Genomic DNA, 17,479 nt, shown 5'->3' with positions numbered 1-17,479 from the left:
AAATATAAATTCATTGGGTTGCCTCCCAACAAGCGCTATTGTTTAACGCCCTTAGCTAGGCATAAAAGCGATAGAATCACGTATCGTCGTCTTTGGTGCTCAAACCATAAGTGGACCTCATCATGGATTTATAAGACAATCTTATTTTCTTTCTAGGAAAGTGTTACATGCCCTTCCTTAAAGGAAATTGAAATCTAATATTCCCTTCCTTCATATCAATGATAACACCGATAGTCCTTAGGAAAGGTCTACCAAGAATAATAGGGCATGTAGGATTGCAATCAATGTCAAGCACAATGAAATCCACGGGTACATAGTTCCTATTTGCAATAATAAAAACATCATTGATCATTCCCATGGGTTTCTTGATAGTAGAATCAGCAAGATGCAAATTAAGAGAACACTCTTCAATCTCATTAAAACCCAGAACATCACATAAAGACTTTGGAATCGCAGAAACACTAGCACCCAAATCACACAAGGCATTGCATTCATAGTTTTGGTTTTGATTTTGATGGTAGGTTCCCACTCATCATGAAGCTTTCTAGGGATAGAGACTTCCAATTCAAGTTTCTCTTCAAGAGATTTTATCATAGCTTCGACGATATGATCGGTAAAGGCCTTCTTTTGGCTATAAGCGTGTGGAGAGTTTAACATGGATTGCATCAAAGAAATGCATTCAATCAAGGAGAAACTATCATAATTGAATTCCTTGAAATCCATGGTAGTAATTTCATTACTACTCAAAGTTTTAACATCTTCTACTCCACTTTCAATGCTTTTAGCATCAAGATAGATGGACTCCGAATCATTGGGGCACTTTTCAACCAAAGTGGATTCATATCCAGCCCCATAATCATTAGGTTTGACACAAGAAACAAAGATTCAATGGGAGTCACACCAATCACTTTAAGATCTTCATGATTCTCATCACGACAGCACGCCTTTTTAAGCCATTCATGTCTAGCACGAATTTGGGCGGTTCTTTCTTGGTTCTCAATCATGGAAACACACATAGCTTTCAAAGTTTCATCCATGTTGATTTTGGGAGGAGCACATCTAACTTCCAAAGCATCAACATCACTAGACATTCTATCAACGCTCTTAGCCAAATCGTCAAATTTGAGTAGCTTTTCCTCTATGGACGCGTTGAAAATCTTTTGAGAGTTGATGAACTCTTTGATATTACTCTCTAGATCAGAGGGTAATCTATTGTAATTTCCATGAGTATTGTTGTAGGAGTTGCCAAAATTATTAGAGGAGTTACTAGGAAAAGGCCTAGGAACATAGTTTCCTCTAAAAGCATTGTTGTTGCCAAAGTAATTCCTGCCAATAAAATTAACGTCCAAGCTAGCGTTGCTACTCTCAATCAAAGAAGACAAGGGCATATCATTAGGATCCAAAGGAACACTTCTACTAGCAACCAAATTCATTAACTCGTCCATCTTAGCACTCAACGAGTTAATTTCTTCTATAGCGTGTACGTTCGTACTAGTAGGTGACCTTTCAGTGTGCCACTGAGAGTAGTTTGTCATGATGTTGTCTAAGAGCTTTGTAGCTTCTCCTAACGTGATTTCCATGAACGTTCCACCTGAGGCGGAGTCCAAGATATTTCTAGAAGCAAAATTCAAGCCAGCGTAAAAGATTTGAATAATCATCCAAAGACTCAAGCCATGAGCGGGACAATTTCTAATCATCAATTTCATTCTCTCCCAAGATTGTGCAACATGTTCATGATCAAGTTGCTTGAAATTCATGATATCATGACGGAGAGAGATGATCTTAGCTGGCGGAAAATACTTGGATATATAAGCATCTTTGCACTTATCCCAAGAATCGATACTATTTTTGGGCAAAGAAGAAAACCAAGTTTTTGCGCGATCTCGCAACGAGAAAGGAAAAAGCTTCAATTTAATCACGTCATTATCCACATCTTTCTTCTTTTGCATGTCGCAAAGTTCAATGAAGGTATTGAGATGGGATGCGGCATCTTCACTAGGAAGGCCAGAGAATTGCTCTTTCATAACAAGATTCAGCAAAGCGGCATTGACTTCGTATGACTCCGCACTTGTGGCGGGAGAAATCGGAGTACTAATAAAATCATTATTATTAGTATTCGAGAAGTCACAAAGTTTGGTGTTTTCAGTCATGGTGACTTCGGCAAGCAAGCAAGCACACAAGCAAACAAAGAGCAAGCGAGAAAAGGCGAACGAAAAGGCAAACGAAAAATGGCAAACGAAAAAGGCAAATTGCTGAAGTGGGGGAGAGGAAAACGAGAGGCAACTGGCAAACAAAGTAAATGCAAGAGATGAGTCTGTGACACCTACTTGGATGGGTTCTTGACTTGATCTTCCTCCCTGGCAACGGCGCCAGAAATTCTTCTGCTACGGCAACAAAAGTCCTTCCCAAGCAACGCCAGGAATTCTTCTTGCTACTTCTCTTGATTGCGTCGGTTTTTCCCTTGAAGAGGAAAGGGTGATGCAGCACAGGAGCAGTAAGTATTTCCGTCAGTTTGAGAACCAAGGTATCGATCCACAAAGAAGGGTCTCGTCAAGTCCTGAGTACCTGCACAAACACCAGCAAGCTTGCACCCAACGCTTCAAAGGGGTTGTCAATCCCTTCAAGATTGTTTGCAAAGTGAGATCTGAAGGCGGAAACTGCAACAAAGTAAAATGTGTAAGGCTGAAAATATGGTGTGGAGTAGACCCGGGGGCCAAAGTGTTCACTAGATGCTTCTCTCAAAATAGCAAATATCACGGTGGGTAAACAAATTACTGTCGAGCAATTGATAGAACCGCGCAAAGTCATGACGATATCTAAGGCAATGATCATACATATAGGCATCATGTCCGAGAAAAGTAGACCGATAGTTTCTGCATCTATTACTATTACTCCAGACATCAACCGCGATCCAGCATGCATCTAGTGTATTGAATACATGATGAACAGAGTAACGCCTTAAGCAAGATGACGTGATGTAGAGGGATAATCTGAAACCAATGATGAAAACCCCATCTTTTTACCCTTGATGGCAACAACACGATGCGTGCCTCGCTACCCCTTCTGTCACTGGGTGAGGTCACCGCACGGTATGAACCCAAAACCAAGCACTTCTCCCATTGCAAGAATCATAGATCTAGTTGGCCAAACAAAACCCACAACTCGAAGAGAATTACAAGGATATGAAATCATGCATAAGAGAGATCAGAAGAAACTCAAATAAGATTCATAGATAATCTGATTATAAATCCACAATTCATTGGATCTCGTCAAACACACCGCAAAAGAAGATTACATCGGATAGATCTCCATGAAGATCAAGGAGAACTTTGTATTGAAGATCCAAGAGAGAGAAGAAGCCATCTAGTTACTAGCTATGGACCCGTAGGTCTATGGTGAACTACTCACACATCATCGGAGAGGTCATGGTGTTGATGAAGAAGCCCTCCGTGTCCGAACCCCCCTCCAAAATGGCACCAGAACGTGCCCCAAATGGGATCTTGCGGAGACAGAAGCTTGCGGCGGTGGAAAAGTACTTTCAATGATCTCCTGATTGGTTGTGGAATTTTTGGGGATATATAGGTGCAAAACCTAGGGCAAAGGGCGCCCAGGGGGCCCACAAGCCTGTGGGCCGCGACCTCCCCCCTGGCCGCGGGGTGGGGGCTTGTGGGGCCCTTGAGGCTCCCCTGCCTTGGCTCTCAAGTATCCTGATCTTCTTCCGTTCCGGAAAAATTCTTTTCGAGGATTTTATTCCGTTTGGACTCCGTTTCAAAATCTCCTCTGAAAGGGGTCAAAAACATGGAAAAAACAGGAACTGGCACTTGGCACTGAGTTAATAAGTTAGTCCAAAAAAAATATAAAAGGCATGCAAAACATACAAAGTTTGACAAGATAATAGCCTGAAACCATCAAAAATTACAGATATGTTGGAGAGGTATCAGTCGGCCACACTTGATCTACCAAATGAGCGGCCGACATGACCCCTATCGACTCTCAACGAAGAACCTACGAGCCGGCAGGATAGCGCAGCTGGTGAACTTTATCTCCTCCGTCTCCATGGATGAAGGCGGTGCGAGGGAATGGGGCATGACCCCTTACAACCGGGACCATCCGACCCCGACGGTACGTTTCTTCATGATAATGCTTTCTGTTTTCTTTTGAATGCCATCTGGCTTCTGACGCTGGACACCGGCTATGTCATCAGTTGTTCGCGTGCGTGCAAGTCTACCAACCACCGGCTGGCTACGTGGAGGCATCGGAACCCATCGAGATCAAGGATGAGAACGAGGTGGAACCTCCACCAACAGGTTCCGAAGAGATTGAGGGGGTGGCGAAATCGGAGGGAACTGAGCCGGGTGGTAAGTTTCTTGCGTCTGGATTGCTTTACTGGACCGACGATGACGAGGGATCGCCTCCATTGTGCGGTGCAGTCGCCATGGAAGACCTGAAAGAGCTAGAGGATGTATCCATTCCTCCCATGAGACGGCAATGTCGAGCCACCCATGAGCTGGCCGTGGATAGCGAGGGAGCGCGACAGAAAGGCAAGCAAGCTTCTACCGCCAAGGAGTAACCGTCGTTGTGAGAAGTTGGCCCGGCCGTTGTGATCAGACGGCCGGTTCCCGTTGTCACTGGGTGAGTAACCGCGTTCCTCTTTTCTTCGCCTCATTTTTTATTCTTTGGCATGAGATCCCTTCTTATTAGGTTACGATAAGCAGGGCCGCCCATACGGCCGAAGTGGATGACGTCGCCGCCAAGGAGTAAGCAGCATGTGTCGAAGCGGATGCCGCAAGGAAGGAGCTGCTCAAGGAAGAGCACCATCCCTGGGAGGAGGTGGCCCCAGGACGGGACCAACCCGACAAGCGGGTAGTCGACCCCGCTTAGAGTCCGCCAACCAAGGAGAGGCGGTCCAAGACGAAGCACGATCCTACCTCGCGCGCGAACACGGAGGACCACAGAAACGAGCAGGTACACACTGGTGCGAGTACGACCGAGACCACTAAGGCCGTCGAGCCAGGTTTTGCCTCCGCGCTGATGGATCTCGACGAGATGCCCGATAGGCCCGACATCGAGATTGGCACCCCACAAGAGGCGCCGAGGGATGCGTCGGGGGAGGAGATCCCGCCGCTGAGTATGGAGGGCCCTGGTGGCAAAGCCCGGGCCTCGGATGAGATGGCCCTCGTGTCGAAGGAAAAGGCCGTGAGGACCGAAGGTCTGCAAGCACCTCACCGGGCCGACGCGTTGAAGGAGCCGACCAGGAGCACGCCACCAGGAGATGGCACCATGGTCGTGTCCGGCCGCGTCCCGTTCGCCTCCGGAGCCGCCCCCCTCTCCAAGAGCCAGCCCATAGAGTCCTGGAGTGCGACCAGATCGATCTGCACGAACCTTTCTCCTGGTGCTATGCTGAATGGGGCCCCCGCGCTTCTCGCGGCGTTTTCCAGCAGCCGCGAGAAGGTGGCGAAGGCAGCCCAGGTGGCTCAGGAAGATCCGAACCGCCTCGAGCAATGGACTGCGTTACGTCTCCATTTCCCACATCTTTTTGTCAAGATTTTTCTTCTTCTCTGTTTGCTCCAATGGGGGCGCGCAAGTGCACCCACTGGGTGTAGCCCCCAAGAGTCGGGCCGGCTGAAGCTAGACATCTCGAGTCTTACTCGTAGCGACTGTTTGTTCCTTTACTTTTAGTGGGGACGTGCAAGCGCCCCCACTGGGTGTAGCCCCCGAGAGTCGGGCTAATTTGGAATCCGCCAGGATGAATCTTATTCATGATCAATCTTTTGTTTCCTTGCGTTGCAGGTCCACAATGATAGCCAGGCACGGGCTCACAACACATTGTTGGCCCGGCTCCAAGAAGGCGACAGGCGTACAGGCGACCTCCAAGGTCGGCTGGATCAAGCCGTCGTGGAGCACGACGCCTTGCGTGGTGAGGGCGACTGACTGCATGAGGAAATAGAGCTTCTCCAGGCGGAGAAGAAGGACCGCGAGGAGGCCCATCAAACGGAGCTGGATTAGCTGCATGCCGCCCACAATGACACTCTGTCGCAGAAGGATGCCTCCCAGGCCGCCGATCTTGAACATTTGGAGAAGCTGCACCTTGATGAAAAGGCGCAGCAGGATGCCACCTTGAAGAACATGGAAGCCCAACTGGCGAAGGAGGCCGAGGCGTGCTACGGCCACAGACAACAGCGCCAGAGATTGACACGTTGATGGAGACTGGGCTTGTGTTGGTTTTTCCCTTGAAGAGGAAAGGGTGATGCAGCACAAGAGCAGTAAGTATTTCCCTCAGTTTGAGAACAAAGGTATCAATCTAGTAGGAGAATCTCGTCATGTCCATAGTACCTGCGCAAACACAAAAGAGCGTGCACCAACGCTATAAAGGGGTTGTCAATCCCTTCAAGATTGTTTGCAAAGTGAGATCTGAAGGCGGAAAGTCCAACGAAGTAAAAGAGCAAGGCTGAAAATATGGTGTGGAGTAGACCTGGGGGCCATAGTGTTCACTAGAGGCTTCTCTCAAAATAGCAAATATCACGGTGGGTGAAAAAATTTACTGTCGAGCAATTGATAGAACCGCGCAAAGTCATGACGATATCTAAGGCAATGATCATACATATAGGCATCACGTCTGAGACAAGTAGACCGATACTTTCTGCATCCGGGTACATCTACGACCCTGCCGATCAGTCCTTTGCCGCAGAGCAGCAAGGCAAGCAAACCTCCCTTTATCATTCCTATATCACCTATGTCTTTCTTCCGACTGCTTGCATTAGTATTTTGCTACTGTTGTAGTTAGCTCCTATATCTGATGCATAGCCTATTTTTGATGAACAACTACTTTTAGTCCTGTACCTTTAATATGCTTAGTATAGGTGGAGCAGTCATCCCCTCTGACCCCGTAGTCCAGTTGCTCCGCTTTGCATTCAATCTCGATCCCTGATCGATGAGCCAGACCCGACACATCACATACACCCCCTTAGTTGTACGACGCTACAGAGATACTATCGAGTACCGAGGGTGACACCTCGCTAAGTACTCCTGATGATATATCTGTAGTATAGCTAGTCGGTCGTGGTTATCAAGGATGATTCCTCTTTCACCATTCCCGATGATGCCTCTGTCGTGCAACACCTCAAGTATGGGACCCCCGAGGGTGATTCCTCTAAGTCCACCTTGACGGATACATCGTTGGAAATCCAACGAGGGTGATACCTCGGATTCCCCCCGATGTTACAACCACATAGTTAATCGACCATGTTACTGGGATCATCGGTGATTAGTTGTAAGACGGGTGGATTCCCACGAGACTTTGTTGATGGCCTAATTAAAATGTTAATGGATTTGGGTATTTGATCTGGGTTGGTCAAAGACCATTTCGCACTAACCGGCTACGCGGGAAGAATTAAGGGTACTCGGCGTCGCGGTATCAACCGAAGCTTTTCAGATGTCAGCAATGTAGCGGCGCCCGCCCGAGTGGTCCCGAGATGCATCACGCTTGTGATTAAGGGATGCTAGGACTGACGTCGGCCGCCCACACCATGCGGGAGCGCGAAGGGGAACTGGTCCCCCGAACCCTTTGTGCTTAGGAGTTAGACCAACGGGCTGGCCTCTCTGATTAGTCTTAGGTGGGGCTGCGACGTGTCGATATTCCGAGGCCGGGAAGGACCGAGAAAAGTGTGTCCGGCCAGAGTGTTATCGAGCGTGACGGGACATGTGGTGCACCCCTGCAGGGATGAAAATTAACTATTCGAATAGCCGTGTCCACGGTTACAGGACGACTTGGAGTTGTGCCCTGATCTTATACAAGTACAATTGTTACTTAACTGAAATTAGTTGCCTCGAGATTGCTTCCTCGCAGGGAGTCGAGGGAGGATCTCTAGGCGTGACCTCACTTTAATATTGCTGCAACAATATGACTATTAATGTTTTACCCCTGTTCTACTCTCGTCTATTGTTGCAAGACCCTGAAGATGCTAGTCTTCGATAGGACTAGGCCTTCTCTCTCTACTTCTCGCATTGCTGCAGTCAGTCCACATATAACCCCCCGCCCCCCTTCTTTGATACTCATGCATACTTAGAATATATCTGATGTAAGACTTGCGAGTACTTTGGATGAGTACTCACCGCTGCATTGCTCCCCCTTTTCCCCCTTGATCCGTGCTGCGACCAGATGTTGGAGCCCAGGAGTGGAGTTTCCTGCCGATGCCTGCCGCCCCAATGGTGTCATCTTCGTGGAAGCCGCCGAAGATAGGAGTAGTTAGGAGGATCCTAGGAAGGAGGCCTCGCCTCGTTCGATCGTGTTTCTTTTGTGCTAGCCTTCTCTAAGGCATCCCATGTTTTATGTCTGTACTCAGATATTTGTTGCTTCCGCTAACTCCTTTGTTTATCAAGCTTCTGTATTCTAGCCCTCGAGGCCCCTAGCTTGTAATAAGAAGCTTGTATTATTTTATTTGTGTCTAGAGTTGTGTTGTGATATCTTCCCGTGAGTCCTTGGGTTTGATCGTACGCATTTGCGTGTATGATTAGCGTACGATTAAACCGAGGGCGTCACAAGTTGGTATCAGAGCCGACTACCTGTAGGTAGCCCCCTTTCCAACTCCTTGGCCGAAGTTGAATCTAGTGTTTGAAAAACTTTACTAACACTGATGTTGTGGCTTACGGGCCCACATCTCAATTGGGTGGTATCAGTATCTTTTACTCGTTTCCTATACTCTGGGCTCTACTCTCTCTTCTCTTTCGGGTTAAAGATTTTACTAACTCTAACATTAGGTTCTCATAAATACTTCCTTCCGGAGAGTCCCTCATTCCAAACAATGACTCAATTCGTCACGAGACTCCGATGATATTCTCCGATGCTTTCTCTCGAGAACTTGTGCCCACATCTCTTGCGATTTCCCTTCCTTCGTCAACCACTATGGATGACGACATACAAATGTCGTCCATACTTTCTTTTCCAGTTGCTCTTGTTTTACGAGATGCAACGAATTACCTTATCGGGAATTCGTCCGTCATCAGTTGTCATGGTTAAATCCATATGTCTAGCAGCATTCATTGAAAATCCTTTGTGATTTTCCTGTGATCTTATTGATCCTATCTTTGTGTGAATTCATACAATCATCTGTTGTGACTCATAAATTATCTTCCATCTCAAACGCCCTCCCAGACGGAGCTGGTTCTCGACAAATCAACCTTGATTGATTGTCCATCTAAGTCCATTCAACTTACTTGCATTTGATCAAAACATCTGATTATGATACACCAACCTCGAAATCGTAATTCCTTTGGTAATTAAGTATCGATATTTTTCAAATGTTCTACAACCCGATGCATTGCATCTTATCTCCCTCTGATTGAGTACTGATACTCACATCCGATCATTTGTGGACTGCCAGACTCATTCTGGGTTATTATCTGACGACATCTTTTGCTTTAACAAAATTCTTGTGATTGCTTCCCCTCACACATGATGGCTTTGGTAAATTGCGTCTTCTCCCTTTGATAAGTTGTACCCTAGGCTTTGTCAGCCATGCCTTCAAGCATGTGATAATTACTCTTGGAGTGTATGGTATATGTTCCTAAGATGCCCCGATGGGTTGAACCTATGCCTTCCTAAATCAATAAGAACCGAAGAGTTTTCATGAGTCTTGCTCTTCTGGTGTTTTGCCAGATAATCTTCCCAAGCTACAACCTCATCAAAGGTGAGGAGTAAATGGCAGGTGATGCATTGATGAAGTGGGAGTCGACCTTTAACTTGTGTTCATTCCCATGGAAACGACGTTGATCATATCATAGAAACTTCTCGTATCAATAATCATTCATTCGGTGGTTTAAATCTGGTATCTGTGATCTTGTCCTTTGCAATCATGGTTCTGACCATGTTGTCCTACCTTGATTTCACTCTCACACGAGTTAAAGTACTTGTCTTCTTTAGATCAATACACCGGTCCAAGCCTTAATGTTGATCTACCTCCGAGTATTATTCCTTGTAGCTCGAGGATATCACGGAGCTATATAACTTCTTGTGAGCTCCTCATCAACTATGATATTTTCATTAATTCCAGTTTCCTCGTGTTTGAGTTGTTGGACATGCGAGTACATCGATAACTAAATCGAGTATGAATTGTGATTTCACAACTCTTAATAATCTTCCTTGCTTATGAGTTGTACTCAATCATGTCTTTCCAAGCTGTTAGGCTACATCATCATTGTCATGCTAAAGTTTTACCATGCTAAATATGTCTTTCATCCATGGTACACATTTCCAATAGTGCACTGAGTTTGCATCGAGATTTCCACATCATATTGGTTGTTTTGAAAGGCAATTTGGATTCTGAGCTAGCAGTCTTAACTGTGTTTCCGACAACCTTTAGCTTCACTATTTACCTTGCTTGATGTCATCGCTGATCAATTACATCTTCGTGAAGCTTCTCGACAAATGTGTCGTGATCTTGCAGGGGTATTAATCGAATGCATGTTGAGAAATACCATCCTTTCCCCTCGATGGATTGTATTATCATCGACATCCTTATTGACTTCCCTCCAACACAAACATGTTCATGTTTTGTGTTGTCCTTTGAGTTCCATGCTAATTCAGCTTATGTTACCTTCTACCTTGGAGTATTACCATCTTTTATGTCAAGAATGTTGTAAAAACTATACACGTCTTAAGAATTCTTGATATAGTAATACTTCTCGCCATCACCATTCATTTCCTGGTCCCATGTTATTTCAAACCGGAATACCAACAAGTGAACTCTGATGTGTGATCCCAATACTTCTGGCAACCCTATTTCCTTGAGGTTAACAACTGATTGATTCATTCTTAGTGCTTTGGGTGTTGACTCATCATTTTGGACATTGGTTGTGCTACTCCGTCCATATTTCCGAGCGCACCATTCAACCAATGTCTAATTGTTATTGTTCCCTTGGGCATAAAACATTATACCATTTGACTTGACAAATGCTATCCCCTTGTCCTTTTGCATATTGGAAATTCATCCCTATCAAAATCTTGACGGATTGTTGATGAGCCCATCAGCCACACCCTCAACTTCTCCATGTCCCGCGGTGAAGCTCTTGGAAGCATTATCCTTGTGCCTAGATCACGAAGAATGTGCTTGATAGCAGAAATGCTTCCCCAAAGTTTACGTGCATTCTTGTCGCCGTGAATATGTGAAAGTTTTGTTTTGCTTTCTCTAGGATCATCCGAAGTCAGTCGCGCATGTGCGAAGTGTTATATGTGTTGAAGATTTGTTATCTTCACTATATATAACTTCTCTTAGCACCTCAAGCCACTGATTGATTTGATCAAGGAAATTCAGTTCTGTCATAAGAGCTAATCGAGGCTTGCACAAGGACCTTGATATCCTCAATGATGGTTCTCAAATCAGAACTCGGTTGCATTGTGTTGTAAGAATTCCACGTGGGCACGAATGTCTTGACATTGTGTTCATATGTCTTAAAGTCGAACTCATGATTCAAGGAATTGCTTCTGTAGTTCATATCATGAGAATCTTGCATCTTCATATTTTCTTCTCAGGCATCTTTAGTCTGGGGTATCCTAACGCCAATCAGATCTAAATCTCGGACAGATATGATGGTTGGAACATTTTCCCAATAATTATAACTTTGGTCTTTATGTAACCGGTACGGTGATGTCTTGTCTGGCACACCGGGCGGAAGGACCTATTGTTATAAATTCTCCCATATGTAAGATTCGCCATCCTTTCATGCGGAAACCATATAACTTATTTCATAAGTTGACCCTTATGAATCCTCTTTGTGTACCCGTTGGTCCGACCTTTATCTGGTGACCATGTCGATGCTACCCCGAAGCACGGATGTGGTACTTCAAATTTCAAAAGGAACATTGGAAGCGCAATGCTAAATTGTTCCTGATCAATTATCCAGACCACGTGGTATGGGTAAACATCTTGATTCTTCTTGCCTCTTTATCAAAATGGTTATGTACTTGATGACCTATCATGTATACCATACTCTATTTTTACCTCGGGAATGGTATACTTTAATACCTGTGTGTGTGGACACATTTTCCTTCCTATTGGTCTGTTTGACCTTTCCTGTGGCATAACTTATCTAAGCGATGTTAAGTCCCCGCTTAGATAAAAATCTCGGTATACAACTCTATCAGTAAGACCCTGTTACTATTGTGGATAACATTCCGGTAGCCGCCAGTGGACGAGAACCTTGCCTATTGGTCCGCCTCGTTTCTATGAGGAGGAAAATGGTTCTAGTCTTCCCTCACCCTTGGTACCGATGTTGTTGCCAACATAACTGATAGGCTACCCTCTGACATGTCTTGCTACCAAGACCATATAATATACCACCCCTCTATCTACTCTCGGTCCACATGGTGGACCCATAACCCAAAGTTCCACAGGATTGAAACCTGACTCTCCTGTACATCTGTTGGCTCCAAATTATCCTTTGCACTTGGCTTCATATGGAATTTCCGAGCCATCGTCCAATGGAATGATCACTCTTCGGTCTGGATATTATCCAACATACTGAAGATCAAGTCCGCATCATTCTTGAGAATCTGAAGTCTACTCAGTTCCGTCAGAAAAGTCAGTATGACCGACATCATCAGGATATGGTCTATCAACCTGGCAAAAAGGCATATCTTCGTGTCACACCAATGAGAGGTGCACACCGGTTTGTAATCAAGGGCTAATTATTTCCTCTCTATATTGGTCCTTTCACTGTTCTCGAAAGGCGTGGAAGAGTGGCTTATCAATTGGAACTGCCGGCGAACCTTTCTCAGGTTCACGATGTCTTCCATGTTTTCAGCTCCGTCATTGCTTCAAGGTTCCTATTCGAGCAGTGGATCATGGTATGCTTGATCTGCAACAAGACCTCTCTTATAAAGAGCATCCGGTCCGCATTCTCGACCAAGCTGAACGTAAGACTCGTCGCAAAGTCACCAAGTTCCTCAAAGTGAAATGGTCAAATCATTCTCAAGATGAGGCCACTTGGGAACGCGAAGATCATCTTCGTGATGAATACCTCGAGCTCTTTCCTTCTACCTTTTAATTCTTGGGGCGAAAATTCTTGTTAGTAGGGGAGAGTTGTGACATCCCCGGATTAGGCTACAGTAATCCTGGTAATTGAACTACAGTAAACCTATGCAAAGGATGCCACATCACCGTGTTTCCTATCATTGATCTCGCGATTGTTTGAGGCAGTTCGAATTGATGACTTAAGTTTAAAATCAAACGAGAAAAGTTATGTGGTTGAAATAAAAATGTCGGGGGAGTTATATAAAAATTCCCTAATGAATTATATAACTGAACGGGGCTTTTTAAGATTTATTTCAATAACTATATAATTAATACAGAAAGCTATATATATTTATATATATATATATATAATAGAATAAAAGAAAGTATTAAAAAATAATAATAAATTGCAAGAGAATAAATAAATAAATATATATAAAGATATATAGTAAAAGAAAAAGAAACAACAACAAAAAAGGGACCAACCCCCCACCCCCCCGGCCCAACTGGGCGTGGTGGCCCAGCTCGCCACCACCCACCGGCCCAACAGGAGGGCCAAACCCTAGCGACGGAGTCCCTCGCTCCCCAACTCCCCCCCGCCGCCGCCGCCCGGGCAACTGCCCCCTCGCCACCTAACCCCTTCCCATCGCCACCTACCACCCTCCCGATCGGGCCCTCCCCTGCTCGCTCGCTCTCCCCCTCGAGCGCACGAGCCCCAGACCCTCCCCACGATCTCCCTCACGTCCCCCTGTCTCTCTCGTTTCCCACCCCTCCCCTACCACGCACCAGACCCCACCGACACACACCCACCCGATTCCCACCTACCCTCCCGAGCCCTTCCCTACCGAGGCACCAGACCCCCCCTGCCCGCTTGATCCCGCCGTCGAGCTCGCCATCCCCAGCGCTCACCTCGCCGTGCCACTCCACCCCTCCCGATCCCTTCTCCCACACGAGGCCGAGGGCTCTCCTTCTCCCACCCCTTCGGCCCCTCCCTCTCTCGGATCCCACCAACCCCCAGATCGGCGAGCCCTTCTCCTCATCCTCAACCGGGACCGAGGCCCCCCTCCCTGATCACCCTGTCGGCCGGGCCCCTCCCCATCGCGCCGGCCCCTTCCTCCCGCTCGGTGCAGCAGGGACCGGGCAGGGAGACCCCTCCTCCTCCGGCGACCGTCCTCACTGGAATCGCGTCACCACCGTCACCACCGTCACCGCCACGTCCTCACCTCCGCCTCACGAGAACTCCGGCTTCACCGGGCCCTCTCGTCAACGTCGGTGAGCCCCTCCTCGGGCTCCTCCCACCATCTCCTTCCTCGCACCGTCCCGGTTCCGTTCCGGCAAACGGCGTTCAGATCCGACGCCGTTAGGTTCGCGTAGGTGATCTTGGAGTTGTTCCTCTCTCTCTGTGAGGTTGAGAGTTTTGAGAAGTCTTTAACACACACGGTTATGAGATGAAAAGAGAAAGAAAGAAATAAAAATAAATGTTGTATTGCGTATGTATGTATGTATAAACGTCATACGTATTTTGTATGTATGAGATGCACGATGTATGTATTTGCATATATAGGTATATGGAGAATACGTTAATTGTTTGGTTATGTATCTGTGAGTAAAAATGTGTATTTGGCCTAAAGCCACTTACCGCTGGGGCCCGCATACCCCGCTGTCTATGACAGGGTGGCCCCACACCCTCTCTTTAAGATAGGTGAAAATTAAAATATGAATATCAAAAATAATGTTTTTATTAAATAAATAAATAGACATATTATTAATTAATTAATTGGATAATTAAAATAATTTGAGTATGACACGTGGGTCCCCCACTAAATTAATCTGATTAATTACTATTTAATCTTAATTAAGAACTTGTGTATGACGCTCGGGACCCACTGGTCAGTTGACCAATCAACTGTTGATGTCAGCATGACATCATGCTGATGTCATAATAGCATTTTATTAAATTATTTAAATCTGTTTTTAATTCCTAATCATTGAATAAAACTTTAAAAATTAATATAAAATAATCTGTAAGTCAGATCAAAATATTTTCAACATGAAAGTTGATCAACGAAACGAGACGAACCCGGATACACGGTCCATTCGTCTGTCACGCGTCCCTAGCATAGCAAACATGGAACATTTCCATCGTTTCCATCTGTCCGGTAGTAGCCTGAGACCCGGAAAATATTGTCAGATATTCTACCGACCTGTCTATGAAGGATGTTGCTGCGTTAGCTCATGTCTAGCCTGCATCTTGCCATGTCATGCATTGTGTTGCACCGTTGCTATTATTTATTATTTCTTCCCCCTCTTCTTACCGGTAGACCCCGAGACTGACGCTGCTGCCGGGTACATCTACGACCCTACCGATCAGTCCTTTGCCGCAGAGCAGTAAGGCAAGCAAACCCCCCTTGATCATTCCTATATCGCCTATGTCTTTCTTCCTACTGCTTGCATTCGTATTTTGCTACTGTTGTAGTTAGCTCCTATATCTGATGCATAGCCTATTTTTGATGAACTGCTACTTTCAGTCCTGTACTTTTAATATGCTTAGTATAGGTGGAGCAGTCATCCCCTCTGACCCCGTAGTCCAGTTGCTCCGCTTTGCTTTCAATCTCGATCCCTGATCGACGAGCCAGACCCGACAAAGCACATACACCCCCCTTAGTTGTACGACGCTACGGAGATACTATTGAGCACCGAGGGTGACACCTCGCTAAGTACTCCTGATTATATCTCTGTAGTATAGCTAGTCGGTCGTGGTTATTGAGGATGATTCCTCTATCACCATTCCCGACGATGCCTCTGTTGTGCAACCCCTCAAGTATGGGACCCCCGAGGGTGATTCCTCTAAGTCCACCTTGACGGATACATCGTTGGAAATCCAACGAGGTTGATACCTCGGATTCCCCACAATGTTACAACCACACAGTTACTCGACCATGTTACCGGGATCATTGGTGATTAGTTGTAAGACGGGTGGATTCCCGCGAGACTGTGTTGATGGCCTAATTAAAATGTTAATGGATTTGGGTATTTGATCTGGGTTGGTCGGAGACCTTTTTGCACTAACCGGCTATGTCACACCCTGTTTTTCACCACAAGTATTTTATGTTGCAAAATTAGAGCTTGTTAAAACTTTTTCAAATAATGTTGTGAGTGCAATGTAAGCCCTTGTATGAGTGAATGCTTGCTTGCTTGATGACTCAAACCCATGAAAAACTTATTATTTTGCTCTCTTCAAAAACCCTTTTTCCTTTATATCAAGATCACCTTCATCATGTTGGGATACACTACTAGCTCATGAAGCCAAGTGGCACTTCCAACCAAAGTTGGTGATCTGATCCAAATATTATTTTCATTCATTAAAAACATCAATTGGTGATTTAAAATATTATTTTCCTATTTTATATTTATGTCTGTTTCTAAGGCCAGGAATGATATTCCCACAAGGAAAATCGCTTTCCTGCCTTAGAAAATTCTGAGGAAATTCATGGAAGCTCATAAGGACATATATTTTCCATATATAAGATTTTCAACCCTATTTTATATTAATATTATTTGAGTAAAACCCTGAAAACCATTTCTGTCTGTTTTAGCTTTTTGAGATGTTTCCAAAGGAAATAATCTCAATAAATTCCCATAAAATTACAGGAGCCCTCCCAAGCTATATTAGGTGCTCACATAAAATCTCACCTTGATGCAAGGTGGGGAAGTGCACCTAATGAGCCCAAAACCCTCTCTGTCCAGAGAAGAGTTGGAACAACTCTACATTGCAAAGTTTCTCCAATGGAGCTGAAACTTTGCAGAGGTGTTGGACACCCCAAATGAGGACTCCACACCAAAGATGGGATTTGTGAGACTCTGATTGGCCACACTTCCTTTGTAAAGGACAGTACTGGTCATTTTGAAGCATTTCCAAGTTTACAAAGCTAAACTTGTTCAATGGAGCTCAAATTTGGTGAAACCCCATGTTTTTACCCCAAGACCAAACCTGTTAAGTTTCAGTTCCAGTGGTGGAGTGGAAGCACCCCAAATCAGTGTCGAACACCTTCTGACAGGAAGGTAAAAACCCTCCTAGCCACTGTTTTACCCAATGGCAAAACCCCAAACTTGGTGAATTAGAGCCCCAGAACACCCTGAGCACTCATTCAACCAGCCCTCCCCAACTCCAAGCACTAGTGAGAAGATCTTCAATTTGAGCCGCAGGCCAGGACTGGCAACACTGGTGTTCCTTGCCTCCTTTGACCAGCTCGTGCTCCCACTAGCACACAACAGCTAGGCACACTCCCAGCAACACTCAGGACATGGAGGACACGTCCTAAGTGCCCCAGAGCGCGCCAGCATGCCGTGGCATGCCAAAGCTGCGCTCTGGGCGCACTACAGAGAACCTCCAGCAAGGGGACGTCTCCCCGGCCAGTTCCAACCTCCCCTGTAATGTCCAAACGCTCCCCCGACAGCCACTCTGTGCAAAG

The sequence above is a fragment of the Hordeum vulgare genome, chromosome 5H (assembly GCF_904849725.1).
Source record: "Hordeum vulgare subsp. vulgare chromosome 5H, MorexV3_pseudomolecules_assembly, whole genome shotgun sequence".
Classification (NCBI taxonomy): Eukaryota; Viridiplantae; Streptophyta; class Magnoliopsida; order Poales; family Poaceae; genus Hordeum; species Hordeum vulgare.
This window is presented reverse-complemented; position numbering follows the sequence as displayed.